We start from the raw sequence: 25621 nt of genomic DNA, 5'->3' as shown, positions 1-25621 counted from the left end.
ACCTCCCTCCCAGACACAGGGTGTCCGAAGAACAATTCGAACTACTGCTGAGTAGTTTGGGTAACAGATTTTTAATTGGAGGTGACTTTAACGCAAAACACCAATGGTGGGGATCTCGGATTAACAACCCTAAAGGTCGTGGCCTGCTTCGATGCATGCAGCGAAACGGCATAGATTGCCACAGCACTGGTGAGCCCACTTATTGGCCTACTGACGCATCGAAGCTCCCAGACATCTTGGATATTGCCCTCTCCAAAGGCTTTGATCGCTCCAAAGTCTCGTGCTCTTCTAATGCGGACCTCTTTTCTGATCACAGCGCAGTTGAACTGCGACTAAATCTTCCGGCAATCAGGAAAGGTTCGCGGACCAGAATGATTAGAAAGAGTACGTGTCCGGCTGCCTATAAAGCATGGATGACGGAGAACATCGACCCTCTTCAAGAGCTCACTACCACCGAGCATATTGATGCTGCCATCATAGAGCTGACGCAGCAGATGTGCAACGCTGCTACACATGCATCGCCGAGAATCCCCACCACACCTAAACCTCCCACTAAGGATCTGCATCTCTGGTCTCCTGATGTTGCTGCACTGGTTGCAGAAAAGAGGCGGCTACGAAGAGTCTGGTTTCTGTCCAGAAACCCGAGGGATAAGTGCGCCTTTAATAGAGCCGCTAAGCAGCTAAAGGAAGATCTACTCAGGCTCAGGCAGAGCGCGTTTGAGGAATTCCTGGCCAACGTCGAACCTGGCGATCCGCAGCATAATCTCTGGCGAGTCACTAGACACATAAAGCGGCCAACACGACGGGCTGCTCCTGTCAAACGTGCTAATGGAGACTGGTGTCGCACCGAATTGGATCAAGCCGAGGCGTTTGCTGAGCACCTGCGTTCGACTTTCACGCCAAATATAAGGTGCAGTGAGCTTGACATCGCTGAAACTGATCGTGTCCTTGCCAGCAGCATCAATGATGACAGCAGTAGAACCACGTTGGACCATGTAACCGCTGAAGAGATCGAACTGGAGGTGAAAGAGCTAAAAACAAACAAATCGCCTGGCGCTGATGGCATTGAAGCGCTTGCTATCAAGCTCCTTCCAGCTCCTTGCTTTCAAATGCTGGCCAACACCTTCAACAGATGCTTCCAACTGGGTCATTTTCCAACCCCATGGAAAACAGCAGAGGTAATCATGATCCACAAACCCGGTAAGCCTGAAGCAAACCTTGCATCATATCGTCCGATCAGTTTGCTGGCGATACTCTCCAAAATACTTGAAAGAGTATTTTTGCGTAGAGTGTTGCCAGTTCTGGATGAGGCTGAACTGATCCCGGATCATCAGTTTGGCTTCAGGCGTTCCCACTCCACACCGGAACAGTGCCATCGTCTGGTTCGAGCCATCCTTAAAGCGTTTGAGGAAAGGAAATACTGCTGTGCTGTTCTGCTGGATGTTAAGCAGGCTTTTGACCGCGTCTGGCACCCAGGGCTGCTGCAGAAAATCAAGAGTAATTTACCACACTCCCACTACGCCTTCGTCCGCTCGTACCTTGAGGGCAGGACCTTTTACGTTAGATGCGGCGAGACTAGGTCGACCACTAAGGACATCAAAGCCGGGGTACCTCAAGGCAGCGTATTGGGGCCTGTGCTTTATACGATTTTCACGGCGGACCTACCCATCACAGTTCCAAATGGTCTCATTGTCGCCACCTACGCGGACGATACTGCCTTCCTCGCCACTGCAGATCTCCCTCAGGAAGCCTCGAGTATTCTGCAGAGGCAGTTAAATGCCCTCGAGCCCTGGCTACGTAGGTGGAACATCACTGTGAACGCCGAGAAATCCACACAGACTACGTTCGCGCTACGACCCGGGAACTGCCCGCCTGTTAGCCTCAATGGGGAGGCCATCCCCGATGACCCTACACCAAAGTACTTGGGTATGACACTCGACAGGCGGCTGACATGGCGCGCCCATATTCTGCGCAAAAGGAAACTGGTGGTGGATAGATTGCGTCAGTATCAGTGGCTGATTGGGAGGCGATCTAAGCTAAGAGTAAATCTTAAGCTCCTTGTTTACAAGACCATCATCAAGCCAATCTGGACTTACGGCATCCAGTTGTGGGGTACTGCCAGTACGACAAACCGTAAGGCAATCCAAAGGGTACAGAACAAGGCTCTGCGGATGGTCTCGGGTGCCCACCCGTTCCACGACAACGAGACCATTCACGAGGTACTTGGCGTCCCTTGGGTCACGGAGGAAATAAAAAAGTTCAGCCAAAAATACGTAAATAGGCTGTACAACCATCCCAACGTCCTTGCCATCGACATCCTGGACAACAGCCAAATTAGAAGAAGACTCCGGAGAACCCACCCGTTGGACCTCGTACTGGACTAGGATCTGCAGTTAATTCCCTCTGTTATTTGTTATTTGATACTATATGAAATTTATCTATTGTAAAATGTGAATGTATTATCCCTAAAATTTAATTATTGTCTAATTTGGACAGATTTTAAATAAATAATATGATTATGAAAAAAAAAAAAAAAAAAAAAATCTTAATAGTGACGCGAATGTGAAAACAAATGCCGAGTGCTGAAGTTCCAGGTAAGAGCTTAGATATTATATATCTTAGGACTATAAGTCACATACAGTAGCCAAATGAATCGTCATCTATTTAGTGACGCAGATATAAATTGTCAAAATATAATAAGTCTTGCTTGATAGCAAAACTAATGTCTCTTATTAAAGGCAAATGAAATGATATCTATGCATATTAAATAAGAAGAAAGAATTATTAATACAAGTCATTTTTGGTAGCCAAATGAATCGTCATCTTACTTAGTGACGCATATAAACAAATCTCAAATTAAAAGAGTCTTATTTATATTATAAATATATACAAATATACAAAAAAAAATGTTCCATATGAAAAATTTGAGTCTAAAAACTACAAGTCCCTTATGGTTGCCAAATGGAATCGTCATCTACTTAGTGACGCTGATAAAAAATTGTCAAAGTAACAAGATTTACTAAAAGTTTCGAATTAATAAATGAAATGAATATGAAATGAAATGAAATGAAATGGAATGGAATGGAATGAAATGAAATGAAATGAAATTTAATATATTTAATATTAAAAAAATATATCTATATTCATTTGGGTAAATTGAGAATATCCATACAATGGATTGCTTATAGTAAAGCAACAAAATATATGGGTATTTCTCAGAACATATAATATTAATATGATTTTGTGAATTCCTATAATAAATAACATTCATATATATGAAAATGTTATCATATATCAATATTATTGATATATTATATATGGAATGTATGGAAAATATAAAATATTCCTTCAATTTCCTCAAGCATATGGAGGAAATTCATATGAAGGCAGACTTTTAGTACTGTAAACACGCAGTTTAAAGACGGCGTGTCCAAAAACATATATAGGGTAGTGCCTGTTGGCTGGCAACCAAATATATGGGTATTTCTCAGAACATATAAAATTAATATTATATTGTGAATACCTATAATAAATAACATTCATATATATGAAAATGTTGTAATATATCAATATTATTGATATATTATATATGAAATGTATGGAAAATATAAAATATTCCTTCAATTTCCTCAAGTATATGGAGGAAATTCATATGAAGGGAGACTTTTAGTACTGTAAACATGCAGTTTAAAGACGGCGTGTCCAAAAACATATATAGGGTAGTGCCTGTTGGCTGGCAACCAAATATATGGGTATTTCTCAGAACATATAAAATTAATATTATATTGTGAATACCTATAATAAATAACATTCATATATATGAAAATGTTGTAATATATCAATATTATTGATATATTATATATGAAATGTATGGAAAATATAAAATATTCCTTCAATTTCCTCAAGTATATGGAGGAAATTCATATGAAGGGAGACTTTTAGTACTGTAAACATGCAGTTTAAAGACGGCGTGTCCAAAAACATATATAGGGTAGTGCCTGTTGGCTGGCAACCAAATATATGGGTATTTCTCAGAACATATATAATTAATATTATATTGTGAATACCTATAATAAATAACATTCATATATATGAAAATGTTGTAATAAATCAATATTATTGATATAATATATATGAAATGTATGGAAAATGTGAAACATATCGATATTGATCAATATTAGTTGAGATATCCCATATGTTGGGTGGCAAATAGAATTGAAAATACCCGATTTCAAGACAACGTGTCGAAAAACACATATAGGATGGTCAGTGGTTGTCCATCTATAGTTGAACAAAATTTATGATATCCATATAATTTTGTCAATTTAATAGCAAAATTAAATATTTTCCGTATGTTTTGTATCTTGATTCTTGCGAATACGAGACTTGGCTTGATACGGTTAATATTAAGTGTCATCACTTTTTAGATAATAATGTTGAAAACGAAAGCCAAGGTTGTATATATTATTATATGGCAACAATTGTTTTCCGACCTTTATCGTTAATCTAATTCAGGCTAATGTTATTATTAGTGCTGTTGTTATATATATTATATATATATTATAAATGTTTCATATGCGCTCGGTTTTATGTGATATATTACCAGAGAGTTATATGGAAATGATAGATTTTAAATTTATCATAAAAATACAAATGATTTAACTCAATATTTATATTGGTTAATCAAAAATAATTGGTACATGTGTGAAATATATATGTATGGCGAAATAAAATGATATTTTAAAATGAAATATGTAAATATGAATTATATTATAGAATTATATATGAAAAAATTCTAGTTACTGTGGGCAAACGTGGCGTGTAACAAATATAAAGAATTTTAAAACGATTATGAAGCTAAACAAAGATAGCCATATTCGTATCAAGATTATTTTCCTCCCTCCTAAATGCAATTTAAAGAAAAATACTCTATAATAAATTTTGTATTACTAATTTCTATTTTAAAAAAATATGAAAGTAATATGAATTAAAAACATTATTCTGGTTGATCCTGCCAGTAGTTATATGCTTGTCTCAAAGATTAAGCCATGCATGTCTAAGTACACACGAATTAAAAGTGAAACCGCAAAAGGCTCATTATATCAGTTATGGTTCCTTAGATCGTTAACAGTTACTTGGATAACTGTGGTAATTCTAGAGCTAATACATGCAATTAAAACATGAACCTTATGGGACATGTGCTTTTATTAGGCTAAAACCAAGCGATCGCAAGATCGTTATACTGGTTGAACTCTAGATAACATGCAGATCGTATGGTCTTGTACCGACGACAGATCTTTCAAATGTCTGCCCTATCAACTTTTGATGGTAGTATCTAGGACTACCATGGTTGCAACGGGTAACGGGGAATCAGGGTTCGATTCCGGAGAGGGAGCCTGAGAAACGGCTACCACATCTAAGGAAGGCAGCAGGCGCGTAAATTACCCACTCCCAGCTCGGGGAGGTAGTGACGAAAAATAACAATACAGGACTCATATCCGAGGCCCTGTAATTGGAATGAGTACACTTTAAATCCTTTAACAAGGACCAATTGGAGGGCAAGTCTGGTGCCAGCAGCCGCGGTAATTCCAGCTCCAATAGCGTATATTAAAGTTGTTGCGGTTAAAACGTTCGTAGTTGAACTTGTGCTTCATACGGGTAGTACAACTTACAATTGTGGTTAGTACTATACCTTTATGTATGTAAGCGTATTACCGGTGGAGTTCTTATATATGTTTAAATACTTGTATTTTTTCATATGTTCCTCCTATTTAAAAACCTGCATTAGTGCTCTTAAACGAGTGTTATTGTGGGCCGGTACAATTACTTTGAACAAATTAGAGTGCTTAAAGCAGGCTTCAAATGCCTGAATATTCTGTGCATGGGATAATGAAATAAGACCTCTGTTCTGCTTTCATTGGTTTTCAGATCAAGAGGTAATGATTAATAGAAGCAGTTTGGGGGCATTAGTATTACGACGCGAGAGGTGAAATTCTTGGACCGTCGTAAGACTAACTTAAGCGAAAGCATTTGCCAAAGATGTTTTCATTAATCAAGAACGAAAGTTAGAGGTTCGAAGGCGATCAGATACCGCCCTAGTTCTAACCATAAACGATGCCAGCTAGCAATTGGGTGTAGCTACTTTTATGGCTCTCTCAGTCGCTTCCCGGGAAACCAAAGCTTTTGGGCTCCGGGGGAAGTATGGTTGCAAAGCTGAAACTTAAAGGAATTGACGGAAGGGCACCACCAGGAGTGGAGCCTGCGGCTTAATTTGACTCAACACGGGAAAACTTACCAGGTCCGAACATAAGTGTGTAAGACAGATTGATAGCTCTTTCTCGAATCTATGGGTGGTGGTGCATGGCCGTTCTTAGTTCGTGGAGTGATTTGTCTGGTTAATTCCGATAACGAACGAGACTCAAATATATTAAATAGATATCTTCAGGATTATGGTGTTGAAGCTTATATAGCCTTCATTCATGGTGGCAGTAAAATGTTTATTGTGTTTGAATGTGTTTATATAAGTGGAGCCGTACCTGTTGGTTTGTCCCATTATAAGGACACTAGCTTCTTAAATGGACAAATTGCGTCTAGCAATAATGAGATTGAGCAATAACAGGTCTGTGATGCCCTTAGATGTCCTGGGCTGCACGCGCGCTACAATGAAAGTATCAACGTGTATTTCCTAGACCGAGAGGTCCGGGTAAACCGCTGAACCACTTTCATGCTTGGGATTGTGAACTGAAACTGTTCACATGAACTTGGAATTCCCAGTAAGTGTGAGTCATTAACTCGCATTGATTACGTCCCTGCCCTTTGTACACACCGCCCGTCGCTACTACCGATTGAATTATTTAGTGAGGTCTCCGGACGTGATCACTGTGACGCCTTGCGTGTTACGGTTGTTTCGCAAAAGTTGACCGAACTTGATTATTTAGAGGAAGTAAAAGTCGTAACAAGGTTTCCGTAGGTGAACCTGCGGAAGGATCATTATTGTATAATATCTTTACCGTTAACACAAAATTTTGTATTATTTAATAATACAAAAAAAAATAAATTTGCCAAAAAATATATTATATTATATAATCTATATATATATATATATATAAATATGTCAAAAAATATATCAAAAATATCTTATCTAATTTAAAGCGTTTTAATGAAAGAAAAAGTATAGTCCTATGGACTTAAATAGCTCGAGCAAATGGTGTCCAATGCCGAGTAATTATTATGAGATATCAATTACGAGTCGTGGGCGGAGGCTCTGATGTCCATAAAATAAAAATCGACCTGGCCAATCGATTAGAGATACAGATAGATAGAAGATATATATACGATATGTTAAATATATAATATATAATAGAATATAATATAATTACTTTGTGTGTATATGGACCATAATATACACGCGTTGCGCATATGTATTGTTCATCTAAGTTATGGGCATACATTGGTTAATGCAACAACCTAAAATATATAATGTTGTACCCGGTTAATAATCAGGTTAATGTTTTATATAAAATGCAATATATATCAAACTTAAATAGAAATAAAATGAAAAATGAAAATTGGTATTATATTGTTTATATGAAACTAAGACATTTCGCAACATTTATTTTAGGTATAAAAATACATTTATTGAAGGAATTGATATATGCCAGTAAAATGGTGTATTTTTAATTTCTTTCAATAAAAACACAATTGACGAAATTAAAAAAACAAATATTATAAAACTCTAAGCGGTGGATCACTCGGCTCATGGGTCGATGAAGAACGCAGCAAACTGTGCGTCATCGTGTGAACTGCAGGACACATGAACATCGACATTTTGAACGCATATCGCAGTCCATGCTGTTATGTACTTTAATTAATTTTATAGTGCTGCTTGGACTACATATGGTTGAGGGTTGTAAGACTATGCTAATTAAGTTGTTTATAAAATTTTTAAATAAAATTTATAAGCACATGGTATATTATTGGATAATTATTTATTATTCATAATATTAAAAAATATATGAAAAACATTAACTCACAATGGATGTGATAAACGAAGAAAAATATTTTCGTTTTCAATCAAATGATACTGAGAAATGTCTAGCATAAAAAATGTTGAAATATTTTTCATCTAGAATTGTCTCTTATTAATGATTAGAAATTCGAAAGCTATTGGAAATGTTATTGCTCTTCGTTGGTTCTTTATAATTATCGAATTTATAAAATGTTTTCTCATTATATTTAAAGAATTAATTAATAAAAAGTTATATACAACCTCAACTCATATGGGACTACCCCCTGAATTTAAGCATATTAATTAGGGGAGGAAAAGAAACTAACAAGGATTTTCTTAGTAGCGGCGAGCGAAAAGAAATCAGTTCAGCACTAAGTCACTTTGTCTATATGGCAAATGTGAGATGCAGTGTATGGAGCGTCAATATTCTAGTATGAGAAATTAACGATTTAAGTCCTTCTTAAATGAGGCCATTTACCCATAGAGGGTGCCAGGCCCGTATAACGTTAATGATTACTAGATGATGTTTCCAAAGAGTCGTGTTGCTTGATAGTGCAGCACTAAGTGGGTGGTAAACTCCATCTAAAACTAAATATAACCATGAGACCGATAGTAAACAAGTACCGTGAGGGAAAGTTGAAAAGAACTCTGAATAGAGAGTTAAACAGTACGTGAAACTGCTTAGAGGTTAAGCCCGATGAACCTGAATATCCATTATGGAAAATTCATCATTAAAATTGTAATATTTAAACAATATTATGATAATAGTGTGCATTTTTTCCATATAAGGACATTGTAATCTATTAACATACAAAATTTATCATAAAATATGGCTTATAGTTTAATCCAATTAAAATGCTTGCGTTTTAACACAGATTAAATGTCATTAATTTGATAAAGTGTTGATAGATTTATATGAATACAGTGCGTTAATTTTTCGGAATTATATAATGGCATAATTATCATTGATTTTTGTGTTTATTATAAGCACTTGTATGATTAACAATGCGAAAGATTCAGGATACCTTCGGGACCCGTCTTGAAACACGGACCAAGGAGTCTAACATATGTGCAAGTTATTGGGATATAAACCTAATAGCGTAATTAACTTGACTAATAATGGGATTAGTTTTTTAACTATTTATAGCTAATTAACACAATCCCGGGGCGTTCTATATAGTTATGTATAATGATATTTATATTATTTATGCCTCTAACTGGAACGTACCTTGAGCATATATGCTGTGACCCGAAAGATGGTGAACTATACTTGATCAGGTTGAAGTCAGGGGAAACCCTGATGGAAGACCGAAACAGTTCTGACGTGCAAATCGATTGTCAGAATTGAGTATAGGGGCGAAAGACCAATCGAACCATCTAGTAGCTGGTTCCTTCCGAAGTTTCCCTCAGGATAGCTGGTGCATTTTAATGTTATATAAAATAATCTTATCTGGTAAAGCGAATGATTAGAGGCCTTAGGGTCGAAACGATCTTAACCTATTCTCAAACTTTAAATGGGTAAGAACCTTAACTTTCTTGATATGAAGTTTAAGGTTATGATATAATGTGCCCAGTGGGCCACTTTTGGTAAGCAGAACTGGCGCTGTGGGATGAACCAAACGTAATGTTACGGTGCCCAAATTAACAACTCATGCAGATACCATGAAAGGCGTTGGTTGCTTAAAACAGCAGGACGGTGATCATGGAAGTCGAAATCCGCTAAGGAGTGTGTAACAACTCACCTGCCGAAGCAACTAGCCCTTAAAATGGATGGCGCTTAAGTTGTATACCTATACATTACCGCTAAAGTAGATGATTTATATTACTTGTAATATAAATTTTGAAACTTTAGTGAGTAGGAAGGTACAATGGTATGCGTAGAAGTGTTTGGCGTAAGCCTGCATGGAGCTGCCATTGGTACAGATCTTGGTGGTAGTAGCAAATAATCGAATGAGACCTTGGAGGACTGAAGTGGAGAAGGGTTTCGTGTGAACAGTGGTTGATCACGAGTTAGTCGGTCCTAAGTTCAAGGCGAAAGCCGAAAATTTTCAAGTAAAACAAAAAGCAAACTATTAAGAAACACAAATAATAATAAAAGGCAAAAATAATATACTTGAATAATTTTGAACGAAAGGGAATACGGTTCCAATTCCGTAACCTGTTGAGTATCCGTTTGTTATTAAATATGGGCCTCGTGCTCATCCTGGCAACAGGAACGACCATAAAGAAGCCGTCGAGAGATATCGGAAGAGTTTTCTTTTCTGTTTTATAGCCGTACTACCATGGAAGTCTTTCGCAGAGAGATATGGTAGATGGGCTAGAAGAGCATGACATATACTGTTGTGTCGATATTTTCTCCTCGGACCTTGAAAATTTATGGTGGGGACACGCAAACTTCTCAACAGGCCGTACCAATATCCGCAGCTGGTCTCCAAGGTGAAGAGTCTCTAGTCGATAGAATAATGTAGGTAAGGGAAGTCGGCAAATTAGATCCGTAACTTCGGGATAAGGATTGGCTCTGAAGATTGAGATAGTCGGGCTTGATTGGGAAACAATAACATGGTTTATGTGCTCGTTCTGGGTAAATAGAGTTTCTTTCATTTATGGAAGTTACTTGTTCCCCGGATAGTTTAGTTACGTAGCCAATTGTGGAACTTTCTTGCTAAAATTTTTAAGAATACTAATTGGGTCAAACCAATTAGTTCTTATTAATTATAACGATTATCAATTAACAATCAATTCAGAACTGGCACGGACTTGGGGAATCCGACTGTCTAATTAAAACAAAGCATTGTGATGGCCCTAGCGGGTGTTGACACAATGTGATTTCTGCCCAGTGCTCTGAATGTCAAAGTGAAGAAATTCAAGTAAGCGCGGGTCAACGGCGGGAGTAACTATGACTCTCTTAAGGTAGCCAAATGCCTCGTCATCTAATTAGTGACGCGCATGAATGGATTAACGAGATTCCTACTGTCCCTATCTACTATCTAGCGAAACCACAGCCAAGGGAACGGGCTTGGAATAATTAGCGGGGAAAGAAGACCCTTTTGAGCTTGACTCTAATCTGGCAGTGTAAGGAGACATAAGAGGTGTAGAATAAGTGGGAGATATTAGACCTCGGTTTGGTATCGCCAATGAAATACCACTACTCTTATTGTTTCCTTACTTACTTGATTAAATGGAACGTGTATCATTTCCTAGCCATTATACGGATATATTTATTATATCTTATGGTATTGGGTTTTGATGCAAGCTTCTTGATCAAAGTATCACGAGTTTGTTATATAATCGCAAACAAATTCTTTAATAAAAGGAGTGCATTTATGTATTTTTGATTTGAAAATTTGGTATAACTCCAATTACTCAGGTATGATCCAATTCAAGGACATTGCCAGGTAGGGAGTTTGACTGGGGCGGTACATCTCTCAAATAATAACGGAGGTGTCCCAAGGCCAGCTCAGTGCGGACAGAAACCACACATAGAGCAAAAGGGCAAATGCTGACTTGATCTCGGTGTTCAGTACACACAGGGACAGCAAAAGCTCGGCCTATCGATCCTTTTGGTTTAAAGAGTTTTTAACAAGAGGTGTCAGAAAAGTTACCATAGGGATAACTGGCTTGTGGCGGCCAAGCGTTCATAGCGACGTCGCTTTTTGATCCTTCGATGTCGGCTCTTCCTATCATTGTGAAGCAAAATTCACCAAGCGTTGGATTGTTCACCCATGCAAGGGAACGTGAGCTGGGTTTAGACCGTCGTGAGACAGGTTAGTTTTACCCTACTAATGACAAAACGTTGTTGCGACAGCATTCCTGCGTAGTACGAGAGGAACCGCAGGTACGGACCAATGGCACAATACTTGTTCGAGCGAACAGTGGTATGACGCTACGTCCGTTGGATTATGCCTGAACGCCTCTAAGGTCGTATCCGTGCTGGACTGCAATGATAAATAAGGGGCAATTTGCATTGTATGGCTTTCTAAACCATTTAAAGTTTATAATTTATTTTATGAACGACAATGGATGTGATGCCAATGTAATTTGTAACATAGTAAATTGGGAGGATCTTCGATCACCTGATGCCGCGCTAGTTACATATAAAAACATTATTTAATACAATGACAAAGCCTAGAATCAATTGTAAACGACTTTTGTAACAGGCAAGGTGTTGTAAGTGGTTGAGCAGCTGCCATACTGCGATCCACTGAAGCTTATCCTTTGCTTGATGATTCGATAATAAATATATATATATATAATATATAACATAATCAATTTAAATTATCATCATATATGTTTGATAGTTTTTGTTGTTATATATTATTTATATATTTTATTAGGAGGAGGAGGTTAAATATGATATGGATTAGATATAACCTAATTAAACAGGTAGCCAAATGCATCGTCATCTTAATAGTGACGCGAATGTGTGATATTATATATCTTAAGAGTATAAGTCACATACAGTAGCCTAATGTTCTATCGTCATCTATTTAGTGACGCAGATATAAATTGTCAAAATATAATAAGTCTTGCTTGATAGCAAAACTTATGTCTCTTATTAAAGGCAAATGAAATGATATCTATGCATATTAAAGAAGAAAGAATTATAAAGCCATATAAATAAACATATTTTAATATGAAAAATATGAATCTAAAAACTACACAAGTCTTTTTTGGTAGCCAAATGAATCGTCATCTACTTAGTGACGCATATAATAAAATGTCAAATTAAAAGAGTCTTACTACAAGTCTTTTTTGGTAGCCAAATGAATCGTCATTTACTTAGTGACGCATATAATAAAATGTCAAATTAAAAGAGTCTTACTACAAGTCCCTTTATTAAAGGCGGCAAATTAAACGGTATATATATTTATTTTAAATATATATATACAATTTGAAAAAAAACTAAAACGAAAAATTGCATACATATTAAAAAGACTTTTAATATGAAAAATACGAGCCTAAAAACTACAAGTCACTTATGGTAGCCAAATGCATCGTCATCTTAATAGTGACGCGAATGTGAAAACAAATGCCGAGTGCTGAAGTTCCAGGTAAGAGCTTAGATATTATATATCTTAGGACTATAAGTCACATACAGTAGCCAAATGAATCGTCATCTATTTAGTGACGCAGATATAAATTGTCAAAATATAATAAGTCTTGCTTGATAGCAAAACTAATGTCTCTTATTAAAGGCAAATGAAATGATATCTATGCATATTAAATAAGAAGAAAGAATTATTAATACAAGTCATTTTTGGTAGCCAAATGAATCGTCATCTTACTTAGTGACGCATATAAACAAATCTCAAATTAAAAGAGTCTTATTTATATTATAAATATATACAAATATACAAAAAAAAATGTTCCATATGAAAAATTTGAGTCTAAAAACTACAAGTCCCTTATGGTTGCCAAATGGAATCGTCATCTACTTAGTGACGCTGATAAAAAATTGTCAAAGTAACAAGATTTACTAAAAGTTTCGAATTAATAAATGAAATGAATATGAAATGAAATGAAATGAAATGGAATGGAATGGAATGAAATGAAATGAAATGAAATTTAATATATTTAATATTAAAAAAATATATCTATATTCATTTGGGTAAATTGAGAATATCCATACAATGGATTGCTTATAGTAAAGCAACAAAATATATGGGTATTTCTCAGAACATATAATATTAATATGATTTTGTGAATTCCTATAATAAATAACATTCATATATATGAAAATGTTATCATATATCAATATTATTGATATATTATATATGGAATGTATGGAAAATATAAAATATTCCTTCAATTTCCTCAAGCATATGGAGGAAATTCATATGAAGGCAGACTTTTAGTACTGTAAACACGCAGTTTAAAGACGGCGTGTCCAAAAACATATATAGGGTAGTGCCTGTTGGCTGGCAACCAAATATATGGGTATTTCTCAGAACATATAAAATTAATATTATATTGTGAATACCTATAATAAATAACATTCATATATATGAAAATGTTGTAATATATCAATATTATTGATATATTATATATGAAATGTATGGAAAATATAAAATATTCCTTCAATTTCCTCAAGTATATGGAGGAAATTCATATGAAGGGAGACTTTTAGTACTGTAAACATGCAGTTTAAAGACGGCGTGTCCAAAAACATATATAGGGTAGTGCCTGTTGGCTGGCAACCAAATATATGGGTATTTCTCAGAACATATAAAATTAATATTATATTGTGAATACCTATAATAAATAACATTCATATATATGAAAATGTTGTAATATATCAATATTATTGATATATTATATATGAAATGTATGGAAAATATAAAATATTCCTTCAATTTCCTCAAGTATATGGAGGAAATTCATATGAAGGGAGACTTTTAGTACTGTAAACATGCAGTTTAAAGACGGCGTGTCCAAAAACATATATAGGGTAGTGCCTGTTGGCTGGCAACCAAATATATGGGTATTTCTCAGAACATATATAATTAATATTATATTGTGAATACCTATAATAAATAACATTCATATATATGAAAATGTTGTAATAAATCAATATTATTGATATAATATATATGAAATGTATGGAAAATGTGAAACATATCGATATTGATCAATATTAGTTGAGATATCCCATATGTTGGGTGGCAAATAGAATTGAAAATACCCGATTTCAAGACAACGTGTCGAAAAACACATATAGGATGGTCAGTGGTTGTCCATCTATAGTTGAACAAAATTTATGATATCCATATAATTTTGTCAATTTAATAGCAAAATTAAATATTTTCCGTATGTTTTGTATCTTGATTCTTGCGAATACGAGACTTGGCTTGATACGGTTAATATTAAGTGTCATCACTTTTTAGATAATAATGTTGAAAACGAAAGCCAAGGTTGTATATATTATTATATGGCAACAATTGTTTTCCGACCTTTATCGTTAATCTAATTCAGGCTAATGTTATTATTAGTGCTGTTGTTATATATATTATATATATATTATAAATGTTTCATATGCGCTCGGTTTTATGTGATATATTACCAGAGAGTTATATGGAAATGATAGATTTTAAATTTATCATAAAAATACAAATGATTTAACTCAATATTTATATTGGTTAATCAAAAATAATTGGTACATGTGTGAAATATATATGTATGGCGAAATAAAATGATATTTTAAAATGAAATATGTAAATATGAATTATATTATAGAATTATATATGAAAAAATTCTAGTTACTGTGGGCAAACGTGGCGTGTAACAAATATAAAGAATTTTAAAACGATTATGAAGCTAAACAAAGATAGCCATATTCGTATCAAGATTATTTTCCTCCCTCCTAAATGCAATTTAAAGAAAAATACTCTATAATAAATTTTGTATTACTAATTTCTATTTTAAAAAAATATGAAAGTAATATGAATTAAAAACATTATTCTGGTTGATCCTGCCAGTAGTTATATGCTTGTCTCAAAGATTAAGCCATGCATGTCTAAGTACACACGAATTAAAAGTGAAACCGCAAAAGGCTCATTATATCAGTTATGGTTCCTTAGATCGTTAACAGTTACTTGGATAACTGTGGTAATTCTAGAGCTAATACATGCAATTAAAACATGAACCTTATGGGACATGTGCTTTTATTAGGCTAAAACCAAGCGATCGCAAGATCGTTATACTGGTTGAACTCTAGATAACATGCAGATCGTATGGTCTTGTACCGACGACAGATCTTTCAAATGTCTGCCCTATCAACTTTTGATGGTAGTATCTAGGACTACCATGGTTGCAACGGGTAACGGGGAATCAGGGTTCGATTCCGGAGAGGGAGCCTGAGAAACGGCTACCACATCTAAGGAAGGCAGCAGGCGCGTAAATTACCCACTCCCAGCTCGGGGAGGTAGTGACGAAAAATAACAATACAGGACTCATATCCGAGGCCCTGTAATTGGAATGAGTACACTTTAAATCCTTTAACAAGGACCAATTGGAGGGCAAGTCTGGTGCCAGCAGCCGCGGTAATTCCAGCTCCAATAGCGTATATTAAAGTTGTTGCGGTTAAAACGTTCGTAGTTGAACTTGTGCTTCATACGGGTAGTACAACTTACAATTGTGGTTAGTACTATACCTTTATGTATGTAAGCGTATTACCGGTGGAGTTCTTATATATGTTTAAATACTTGTATTTTTTCATATGTTCCTCCTATTTAAAAACCTGCATTAGTGCTCTTAAACGAGTGTTATTGTGGGCCGGTACAATTACTTTGAACAAATTAGAGTGCTTAAAGCAGGCTTCAAATGCCTGAATATTCTGTGCATGGGATAATGAAATAAGACCTCTGTTCTGCTTTCATTGGTTTTCAGATCAAGAGGTAATGATTAATAGAAGCAGTTTGGGGGCATTAGTATTACGACGCGAGAGGTGAAATTCTTGGACCGTCGTAAGACTAACTTAAGCGAAAGCATTTGCCAAAGATGTTTTCATTAATCAAGAACGAAAGTTAGAGGTTCGAAGGCGATCAGATACCGCCCTAGTTCTAACCATAAACGATGCCAGCTAGCAATTGGGTGTAGCTACTTTTATGGCTCTCTCAGTCGCTTCCCGGGAAACCAAAGCTTTTGGGCTCCGGGGGAAGTATGGTTGCAAAGCTGAAACTTAAAGGAATTGACGGAAGGGCACCACCAGGAGTGGAGCCTGCGGCTTAATTTGACTCAACACGGGAAAACTTACCAGGTCCGAACATAAGTGTGTAAGACAGATTGATAGCTCTTTCTCGAATCTATGGGTGGTGGTGCATGGCCGTTCTTAGTTCGTGGAGTGATTTGTCTGGTTAATTCCGATAACGAACGAGACTCAAATATATTAAATAGATATCTTCAGGATTATGGTGTTGAAGCTTATATAGCCTTCATTCATGGTGGCAGTAAAATGTTTATTGTGTTTGAATGTGTTTATATAAGTGGAGCCGTACCTGTTGGTTTGTCCCATTATAAGGACACTAGCTTCTTAAATGGACAAATTGCGTCTAGCAATAATGAGATTGAGCAATAACAGGTCTGTGATGCCCTTAGATGTCCTGGGCTGCACGCGCGCTACAATGAAAGTATCAACGTGTATTTCCTAGACCGAGAGGTCCGGGTAAACCGCTGAACCACTTTCATGCTTGGGATTGTGAACTGAAACTGTTCACATGAACTTGGAATTCCCAGTAAGTGTGAGTCATTAACTCGCATTGATTACGTCCCTGCCCTTTGTACACACCGCCCGTCGCTACTACCGATTGAATTATTTAGTGAGGTCTCCGGACGTGATCACTGTGACGCCTTGCGTGTTACGGTTGTTTCGCAAAAGTTGACCGAACTTGATTATTTAGAGGAAGTAAAAGTCGTAACAAGGTTTCCGTAGGTGAACCTGCGGAAGGATCATTATTGTATAATATCTTTACCGTTAACACAAAATTTTGTATTATTTAATAATACAAAAAAAAATAAATTTGCCAAAAAATATATTATATTATATAATCTATATATATATATATATATAAATATGTCAAAAAATATATCAAAAATATCTTATCTAATTTAAAGCGTTTTAATGAAAGAAAAAGTATAGTCCTATGGACTTAAATAGCTCGAGCAAATGGTGTCCAATGCCGAGTAATTATTATGAGATATCAATTACGAGTCGTGGGCGGAGGCTCTGATGTCCATAAAATAAAAATCGACCTGGCCAATCGATTAGAGATACAGATAGATAGAAGATATATATACGATATGTTAAATATATAATATATAATAGAATATAATATAATTACTTTGTGTGTATATGGACCATAATATACACGCGTTGCGCATATGTATTGTTCATCTAAGTTATGGGCATACATTGGTTAATGCAACAACCTAAAATATATAATGTTGTACCCGGTTAATAATCAGGTTAATGTTTTATATAAAATGCAATATATATCAAACTTAAATAGAAATAAAATGAAAAATGAAAATTGGTATTATATTGTTTATATGAAACTAAGACATTTCGCAACATTTATTTTAGGTATAAAAATACATTTATTGAAGGAATTGATATATGCCAGTAAAATGGTGTATTTTTAATTTCTTTCAATAAAAACACAATTGACGAAATTAAAAAAACAAATATTATAAAACTCTAAGCGGTGGATCACTCGGCTCATGGGTCGATGAAGAACGCAGCAAACTGTGCGTCATCGTGTGAACTGCAGGACACATGAACATCGACATTTTGAACGCATATCGCAGTCCATGCTGTTATGTACTTTAATTAATTTTATAGTGCTGCTTGGACTACATATGGTTGAGGGTTGTAAGACTATGCTAATTAAGTTGTTTATAAAATTTTTAAATAAAATTTATAAGCACATGGTATATTATTGGATAATTATTTATTATTCATAATATTAAAAAATATATGAAAAACATTAACTCACAATGGATGTGATAAACGAAGAAAAATATTTTCGTTTTCAATCAAATGATACTGAGAAATGTCTAGCATAAAAAATGTTGAAATATTTTTCATCTAGAATTGTCTCTTATTAATGATTAGAAATTCGAAAGCTATTGGAAATGTTATTGCTCTTCGTTGGTTCTTTATAATTATCGAATTTATAAAATGTTTTCTCATTATATTTAAAGAATTAATTAATAAAAAGTTATATACAACCTCAACTCATATGGGACTACCCCCTGAATTTAAGCATATTAATTAGGGGAGGAAAAGAAACTAACAAGGATTTTCTTAGTAGCGGCGAGCGAAAAGAAATCAGTTCAGCACTAAGTCACTTTGTCTATATGGCAAATGTGAGATGCAGTGTATGGAGCGTCAATATTCTAGTATGAGAAATTAACGATTTAAGTCCTTCTTAAATGAGGCCATTTACCCATAGAGGGTGCCAGGCCCGTATAACGTTAATGATTACTAGATGATGTTTCCAAAGAGTCGTGTTGCTTGATAGTGCAGCACTAAGTGGGTGGTAAACTCCATCTAAAACTAAATATAACCATGAGACCGATAGTAAACAAGTACCGTGAGGGAAAGTTGAAAAGAACTCTGAATAGAGAGTTAAACAGTACGTGAAACTGCTTAGAGGTTAAGCCCGATGAACCTGAATATCCATTATGGAAAATTCATCATTAAAATTGTAATATTTAAACAATATTATGATAATAGTGTGCATTTTTTCCATATAAGGACATTGTAATCTATTAACATACAAAATTTATCATAAAATATGGCTTATAGTTTAATCCAATTAAAATGCTTGCGTTTTAACACAGATTAAATGTCATTAATTTGATAAAGTGTTGATAGATTTATATGAATACAGTGCGTTAATTTTTCGGAATTATATAATGGCATAATTATCATTGATTTTTGTGTTTATTATAAGCACTTGTATGATTAACAATGCGAAAGATTCAGGATACCTTCGGGACCCGTCTTGAAACACGGACCAAGGAGTCTAACATATGTGCAAGTTATTGGGATATAAACCTAATAGCGTAATTAACTTGACTAATAATGGGATTAGTTTTTTAACTATTTATAGCTAATTAACACAATCCCGGGGCGTTCTATATAGTTATGTATAATGATATTTATATTATTTATGCCTCTAACTGGAACGTACCTTGAGCATATATGCTGTGACCCGAAAGATGGTGAACTATACTTGATCAGGTTGAAGTCAGGGGAAACCCTGATGGAAGACCGAAACAGTTCTGACGTGCAAATCGATTGTCAGAATTGAGTATAGGGGCGAAAGACCAATCGAACCATCTAGTAGCTGGTTCCTTCCGAAGTTTCCCTCAGGATAGCTGGTGCATTTTAATGTTATATAAAATAATCTTATCTGGTAAAGCGAATGATTAGAGGCCTTAGGGTCGAAACGATCTTAACCTATTCTCAAACTTTAAATGGGTAAGAACCTTAACTTTCTTGATATGAAGTTTAAGGTTATGATATAATGTGCCCAGTGGGCCACTTTTGGTAAGCAGAACTGGCGCTGTGGGATGAACCAAACGTAATGTTACGGTGCCCAAATTAACAACTCATGCAGATACCATGAAAGGCGTTGGTTGCTTAAAACAGCAGGACGGTGATCATGGAAGTCGAAATCCGCTAAGGAGTGTGTAACAACTCACCTGCCGAAGCAACTAGCCCTTAAAATGGATGGCGCTTAAGTTGTATACCTATACATTACCGCTAAAGTAGATGATTTATATTACTTGTAATATAAATTTTGAAACTTTAGTGAGTAGGAAGGTACAATGGTATGCGTAGAAGTGTTTGGCGTAAGCCTGCATGGAGCTGCCATTGGTACAGATCTTGGTGGTAGTAGCAAATAATCGAATGAGACCTTGGAGGACTGAAGTGGAGAAGGGTTTCGTGTGAACAGTGGTTGATCACGAGTTAGTCGGTCCTAAGTTCAAGGCGAAAGCCGAAAATTTTCAAGTAAAACAAAAAGCAAACTATTAAGAAACACAAATAATAATAAAAGGCAAAAATAATATACTTGAATAATTTTGAACGAAAGGGAATACGGTTCCAATTCCGTAACCTGTTGAGTATCCGTTTGTTATTAAATATGGGCCTCGTGCTCATCCTGGCAACAGGAACGACCATAAAGAAGCCGTCGAGAGATATCGGAAGAGTTTTCTTTTCTGTTTTATAGCCGTACTACCATGGAAGTCTTTCGCAGAGAGATATGGTAGATGGGCTAGAAGAGCATGACATATACTGTTGTGTCGATATTTTCTCCTCGGACCTTGAAAATTTATGGTGGGGACACGCAAACTTCTCAACAGGCCGTACCAATATCCGCAGCTGGTCTCCAAGGTGAAGAGTCTCTAGTCGATAGAATAATGTAGGTAAGGGAAGTCGGCAAATTAGATCCGTAACTTCGGGATAAGGATTGGCTCTGAAGATTGAGATAGTCGGGCTTGATTGGGAAACAATAACATGGTTTATGTGCTCGTTCTGGGTAAATAGAGTTTCTTTCATTTATGGAAGTTACTTGTTCCCCGGATAGTTTAGTTACGTAGCCAATTGTGGAACTTTCTTGCTAAAATTTTTAAGAATACTAATTGGGTCAAACCAATTAGTTCTTATTAATTATAACGATTATCAATTAACAATCAATTCAGAACTGGCACGGACTTGGGGAATCCGACTGTCTAATTAAAACAAAGCATTGTGATGGCCCTAGCGGGTGTTGACACAATGTGATTTCTGCCCAGTGCTCTGAATGTCAAAGTGAAGAAATTCAAGTAAGCGCGGGTCAACGGCGGGAGTAACTATGACTCTCTTAAGGTAGCCAAATGCCTCGTCATCTAATTAGTGACGCGCATGAATGGATTAACGAGATTCCTACTGTCCCTATCTACTATCTAGCGAAACCACAGCCAAGGGAACGGGCTTGGAATAATTAGCGGGGAAAGAAGACCCTTTTGAGCTTGACTCTAATCTGGCAGTGTAAGGAGACATAAGAGGTGTAGAATAAGTGGGAGATATTAGACCTCGGTTTGGTATCGCCAATGAAATACCACTACTCTTATTGTTTCCTTACTTACTTGATTAAATGGAACGTGTATCATTTCCTAGCCATTATACGGATATATTTATTATATCTTATGGTATTGGGTTTTGATGCAAGCTTCTTGATCAAAGTATCACGAGTTTGTTATATAATCGCAAACAAATTCTTTAATAAAAGGAGTGCATTTATGTATTTTTGATTTGAAAATTTGGTATAACTCCAATTACTCAGGTATGATCCAATTCAAGGACATTGCCAGGTAGGGAGTTTGACTGGGGCGGTACATCTCTCAAATAATAACGGAGGTGTCCCAAGGCCAGCTCAGTGCGGACAGAAACCACACATAGAGCAAAAGGGCAAATGCTGACTTGATCTCGGTGTTCAGTACACACAGGGACAGCAAAAGCTCGGCCTATCGATCCTTTTGGTTTAAAGAGTTTTTAACAAGAGGTGTCAGAAAAGTTACCATAGGGATAACTGGCTTGTGGCGGCCAAGCGTTCATAGCGACGTCGCTTTTTGATCCTTCGATGTCGGCTCTTCCTATCATTGTGAAGCAAAATTCACCAAGCGTTGGATTGTTCACCCATGCAAGGGAACGTGAGCTGGGTTTAGACCGTCGTGAGACAGGTTAGTTTTACCCTACTAATGACAAAACGTTGTTGCGACAGCATTCCTGCGTAGTACGAGAGGAACCGCAGGTACGGACCAATGGCACAATACTTGTTCGAGCGAACAGTGGTATGACGCTACGTCCGTTGGATTATGCCTGAACGCCTCTAAGGTCGTATCCGTGCTGGACTGCAATGATAAATAAGGGGCAATTTGCATTGTATGGCTTTCTAAACCATTTAAAGTTTATAATTTATTTTATGAACGACAATGGATGTGATGCCAATGTAATTTGTAACATAGTAAATTGGGAGGATCTTCGATCACCTGATGCCGCGCTAGTTACATATAAAAACATTATTTAATACAATGACAAAGCCTAGAATCAATTGTAAACGACTTTTGTAACAGGCAAGGTGTTGTAAGTGGTTGAGCAGCTGCCATACTGCGATCCACTGAAGCTTATCCTTTGCTTGATGATTCGATAATAAATATATATATATATAATATATAACATAATCAATTTAAATTATCATCATATATGTTTGATAGTTTTTGTTGTTATATATTATTTATATATTTTATTAGGAGGAGGAGGTTAAATATGATATGGATTAGATATAACCTAATTAAACAGGTAGCCAAATGCATCGTCATCTTAATAGTGACGCGAATGTGTGATATTATATATCTTAAGAGTATAAGTCACATACAGTAGCCTAATGTTCTATCGTCATCTATTTAGTGACGCAGATATAAATTGTCAAAATATAATAAGTCTTGCTTGATAGCAAAACTTATGTCTCTTATTAAAGGCAAATGAAATGATATCTATGCATATTAAAGAAGAAAGAATTATAAAGCCATATAAATAAACATATTTTAATATGAAAAATATGAATCTAAAAACTACACAAGTCTTTTTTGGTAGCCAAATGAATCGTCATCTACTTAGTGACGCATATAATAAAATGTCAAATTAAAAGAGTCTTACTACAAGTCTTTTTTGGTAGCCAAATGAATCGTCATTTACTTAGTGACGCATATAATAAAATGTCAAATTAAAAGAGTCTTACTACAAGTCCCTTTATTAAAGGCGGCAAATTAAACGGTATATATATTTATTTTAAATATATATATACAATTTGAAAAAAAACTAAAACGAAAAATTGCATACATATTAAAAAGACTTTTAATATGAAAAATACGAGCCTAAAAACTACAAGTCACTTATGGTAGCCAAATGCATCGTCATCTTAATAGTGACGCGAATGTGAAAACAAATGCCGAGTGCTGAAGTTCCAGGTAAGAGCTTAGATATTATATATCTTAGGACTATAAGTCACATACAGTAGCCAAATGAATCGTCATCTATTTAGTGACGCAGATATAAATTGTCAAAATATAATAAGTCTTGCTTGATAGCAAAACTAATGTCTCTTATTAAAGGCAAATGAAATGATATCTATGCATATTAAATAAGAAGAAAGAATTATTAATACAAGTCATTTTTGGTAGCCAAATGAATCGTCATCTTACTTAGTGACGCATATAAACAAATCTCAAATTAAAAGAGTCTTATTTATATTATAAATATATACAAATATACAAAAAAAAATGTTCCATATGAAAAATTTGAGTCTAAAAACTACAAGTCCCTTATGGTTGCCAAATGGAATCGTCATCTACTTAGTGACGCTGATAAAAAATTGTCAAAGTAACAAGATTTACTAAAAGTTTCGAATTAATAAATGAAATGAATATGAAATGAAATGAAATGAAATGGAATGGAATGGAATGAAATGAAATGAAATGAAATTTAATATATTTAATATTAAAAAAATATATCTATATTCATTTGGGTAAATTGAGAATATCCATACAATGGATTGCTTATAGTAAAGCAACAAAATATATGGGTATTTCTCAGAACATATAATATTAATATGATTTTGTGAATTCCTATAATAAATAACATTCATATATATGAAAATGTTATCATATATCAATATTATTGATATATTATATATGGAATGTATGGAAAATATAAAATATTCCTTCAATTTCCTCAAGCATATGGAGGAAATTCATATGAAGGCAGACTTTTAGTACTGTAAACACGCAGTTTAAAGACGGCGTGTCCAAAAACATATATAGGGTAGTGCCTGTTGGCTGGCAACCAAATATATGGGTATTTCTCAGAACATATAAAATTAATATTATATTGTGAATACCTATAATAAATAACATTCATATATATGAAAATGTTGTAATATATCAATATTATTGATATATTATATATGAAATGTATGGAAAATATAAAATATTCCTTCAATTTCCTCAAGTATATGGAGGAAATTCATATGAAGGGAGACTTTTAGTACTGTAAACATGCAGTTTAAAGACGGCGTGTCCAAAAACATATATAGGGTAGTGCCTGTTGGCTGGCAACCAAATATATGGGTATTTCTCAGAACATATAAAATTAATATTATATTGTGAATACCTATAATAAATAACATTCATATATATGAAAATGTTGTAATATATCAATATTATTGATATATTATATATGAAATGTATGGAAAATATAAAATATTCCTTCAATTTCCTCAAGTATATGGAGGAAATTCATATGAAGGGAGACTTTTAGTACTGTAAACATGCAGTTTAAAGACGGCGTGTCCAAAAACATATATAGGGTAGTGCCTGTTGGCTGGCAACCAAATATATGGGTATTTCTCAGAACATATATAATTAATATTATATTGTGAATACCTATAATAAATAACATTCATATATATGAAAATGTTGTAATAAATCAATATTATTGATATAATATATATGAAATGTATGGAAAATGTGAAACATATCGATATTGATCAATATTAGTTGAGATATCCCATATGTTGGGTGGCAAATAGAATTGAAAATACCCGATTTCAAGACAACGTGTCGAAAAACACATATAGGATGGTCAGTGGTTGTCCATCTATAGTTGAACAAAATTTATGATATCCATATAATTTTGTCAATTTAATAGCAAAATTAAATATTTTCCGTATGTTTTGTATCTTGATTCTTGCGAATACGAGACTTGGCTTGATACGGTTAATATTAAGTGTCATCACTTTTTAGATAATAATGTTGAAAACGAAAGCCAAGGTTGTATATATTATTATATGGCAACAATTGTTTTCCGACCTTTATCGTTAATCTAATTCAGGCTAATGTTATTATTAGTGCTGTTGTTATATATATTATATATATATTATAAATGTTTCATATGCGCTCGGTTTTATGTGATATATTACCAGAGAGTTATATGGAAATGATAGATTTTAAATTTATCATAAAAATACAAATGATTTAACTCAATATTTATATTGGTTAATCAAAAAT

The 25621-nt window shown here is 34.9% G+C and overlaps 6 non-coding genes across 6 annotated transcripts; all 6 read left to right on the top strand.

Annotated features, from left to right (window-relative positions):
- The first annotated feature begins 4998 nt into the window (after positions 1-4998).
- On the top strand, positions 4999-6993 carry LOC121467182. The gene has a single exon (XR_005977331.1). It is a non-coding gene; the product is annotated as a small subunit ribosomal RNA (ribosomal RNA).
- Positions 6994-7731: 738 nt separating this feature from the next.
- Positions 7732-7910, top strand: LOC121467194. The gene has a single exon (XR_005977341.1). It is a non-coding gene; the product is annotated as a 5.8S ribosomal RNA (ribosomal RNA).
- A 355-nt stretch (positions 7911-8265) lies between these two features.
- On the top strand, positions 8266-12239 carry LOC121467187. Its single transcript, XR_005977336.1, has one exon. It is a non-coding gene; the product is annotated as a large subunit ribosomal RNA (ribosomal RNA).
- A 3224-nt stretch (positions 12240-15463) lies between these two features.
- LOC121467181 lies at positions 15464-17458 on the top strand. The gene has a single exon (XR_005977330.1). It is a non-coding gene; the product is annotated as a small subunit ribosomal RNA (ribosomal RNA).
- A 738-nt stretch (positions 17459-18196) lies between these two features.
- LOC121467193 lies at positions 18197-18375 on the top strand. Its single transcript, XR_005977340.1, has one exon. It is a non-coding gene; the product is annotated as a 5.8S ribosomal RNA (ribosomal RNA).
- A 355-nt stretch (positions 18376-18730) lies between these two features.
- Positions 18731-22704, top strand: LOC121467186. The gene has a single exon (XR_005977335.1). It is a non-coding gene; the product is annotated as a large subunit ribosomal RNA (ribosomal RNA).
- Positions 22705-25621: the final 2917 nt, after the last annotated feature.

Source organism: Drosophila elegans, unplaced genomic scaffold (genome assembly GCF_018152505.1).
Source record: "Drosophila elegans isolate 14027-0461.03 unplaced genomic scaffold, ASM1815250v1 contig_224, whole genome shotgun sequence".
Lineage (NCBI taxonomy): Eukaryota > Metazoa > Arthropoda > Insecta > Diptera > Drosophilidae > Drosophila > Drosophila elegans.
Note: the sequence above shows the minus strand (reverse complement) of the source record. Positions and strands in the feature narration are given on the sequence as shown.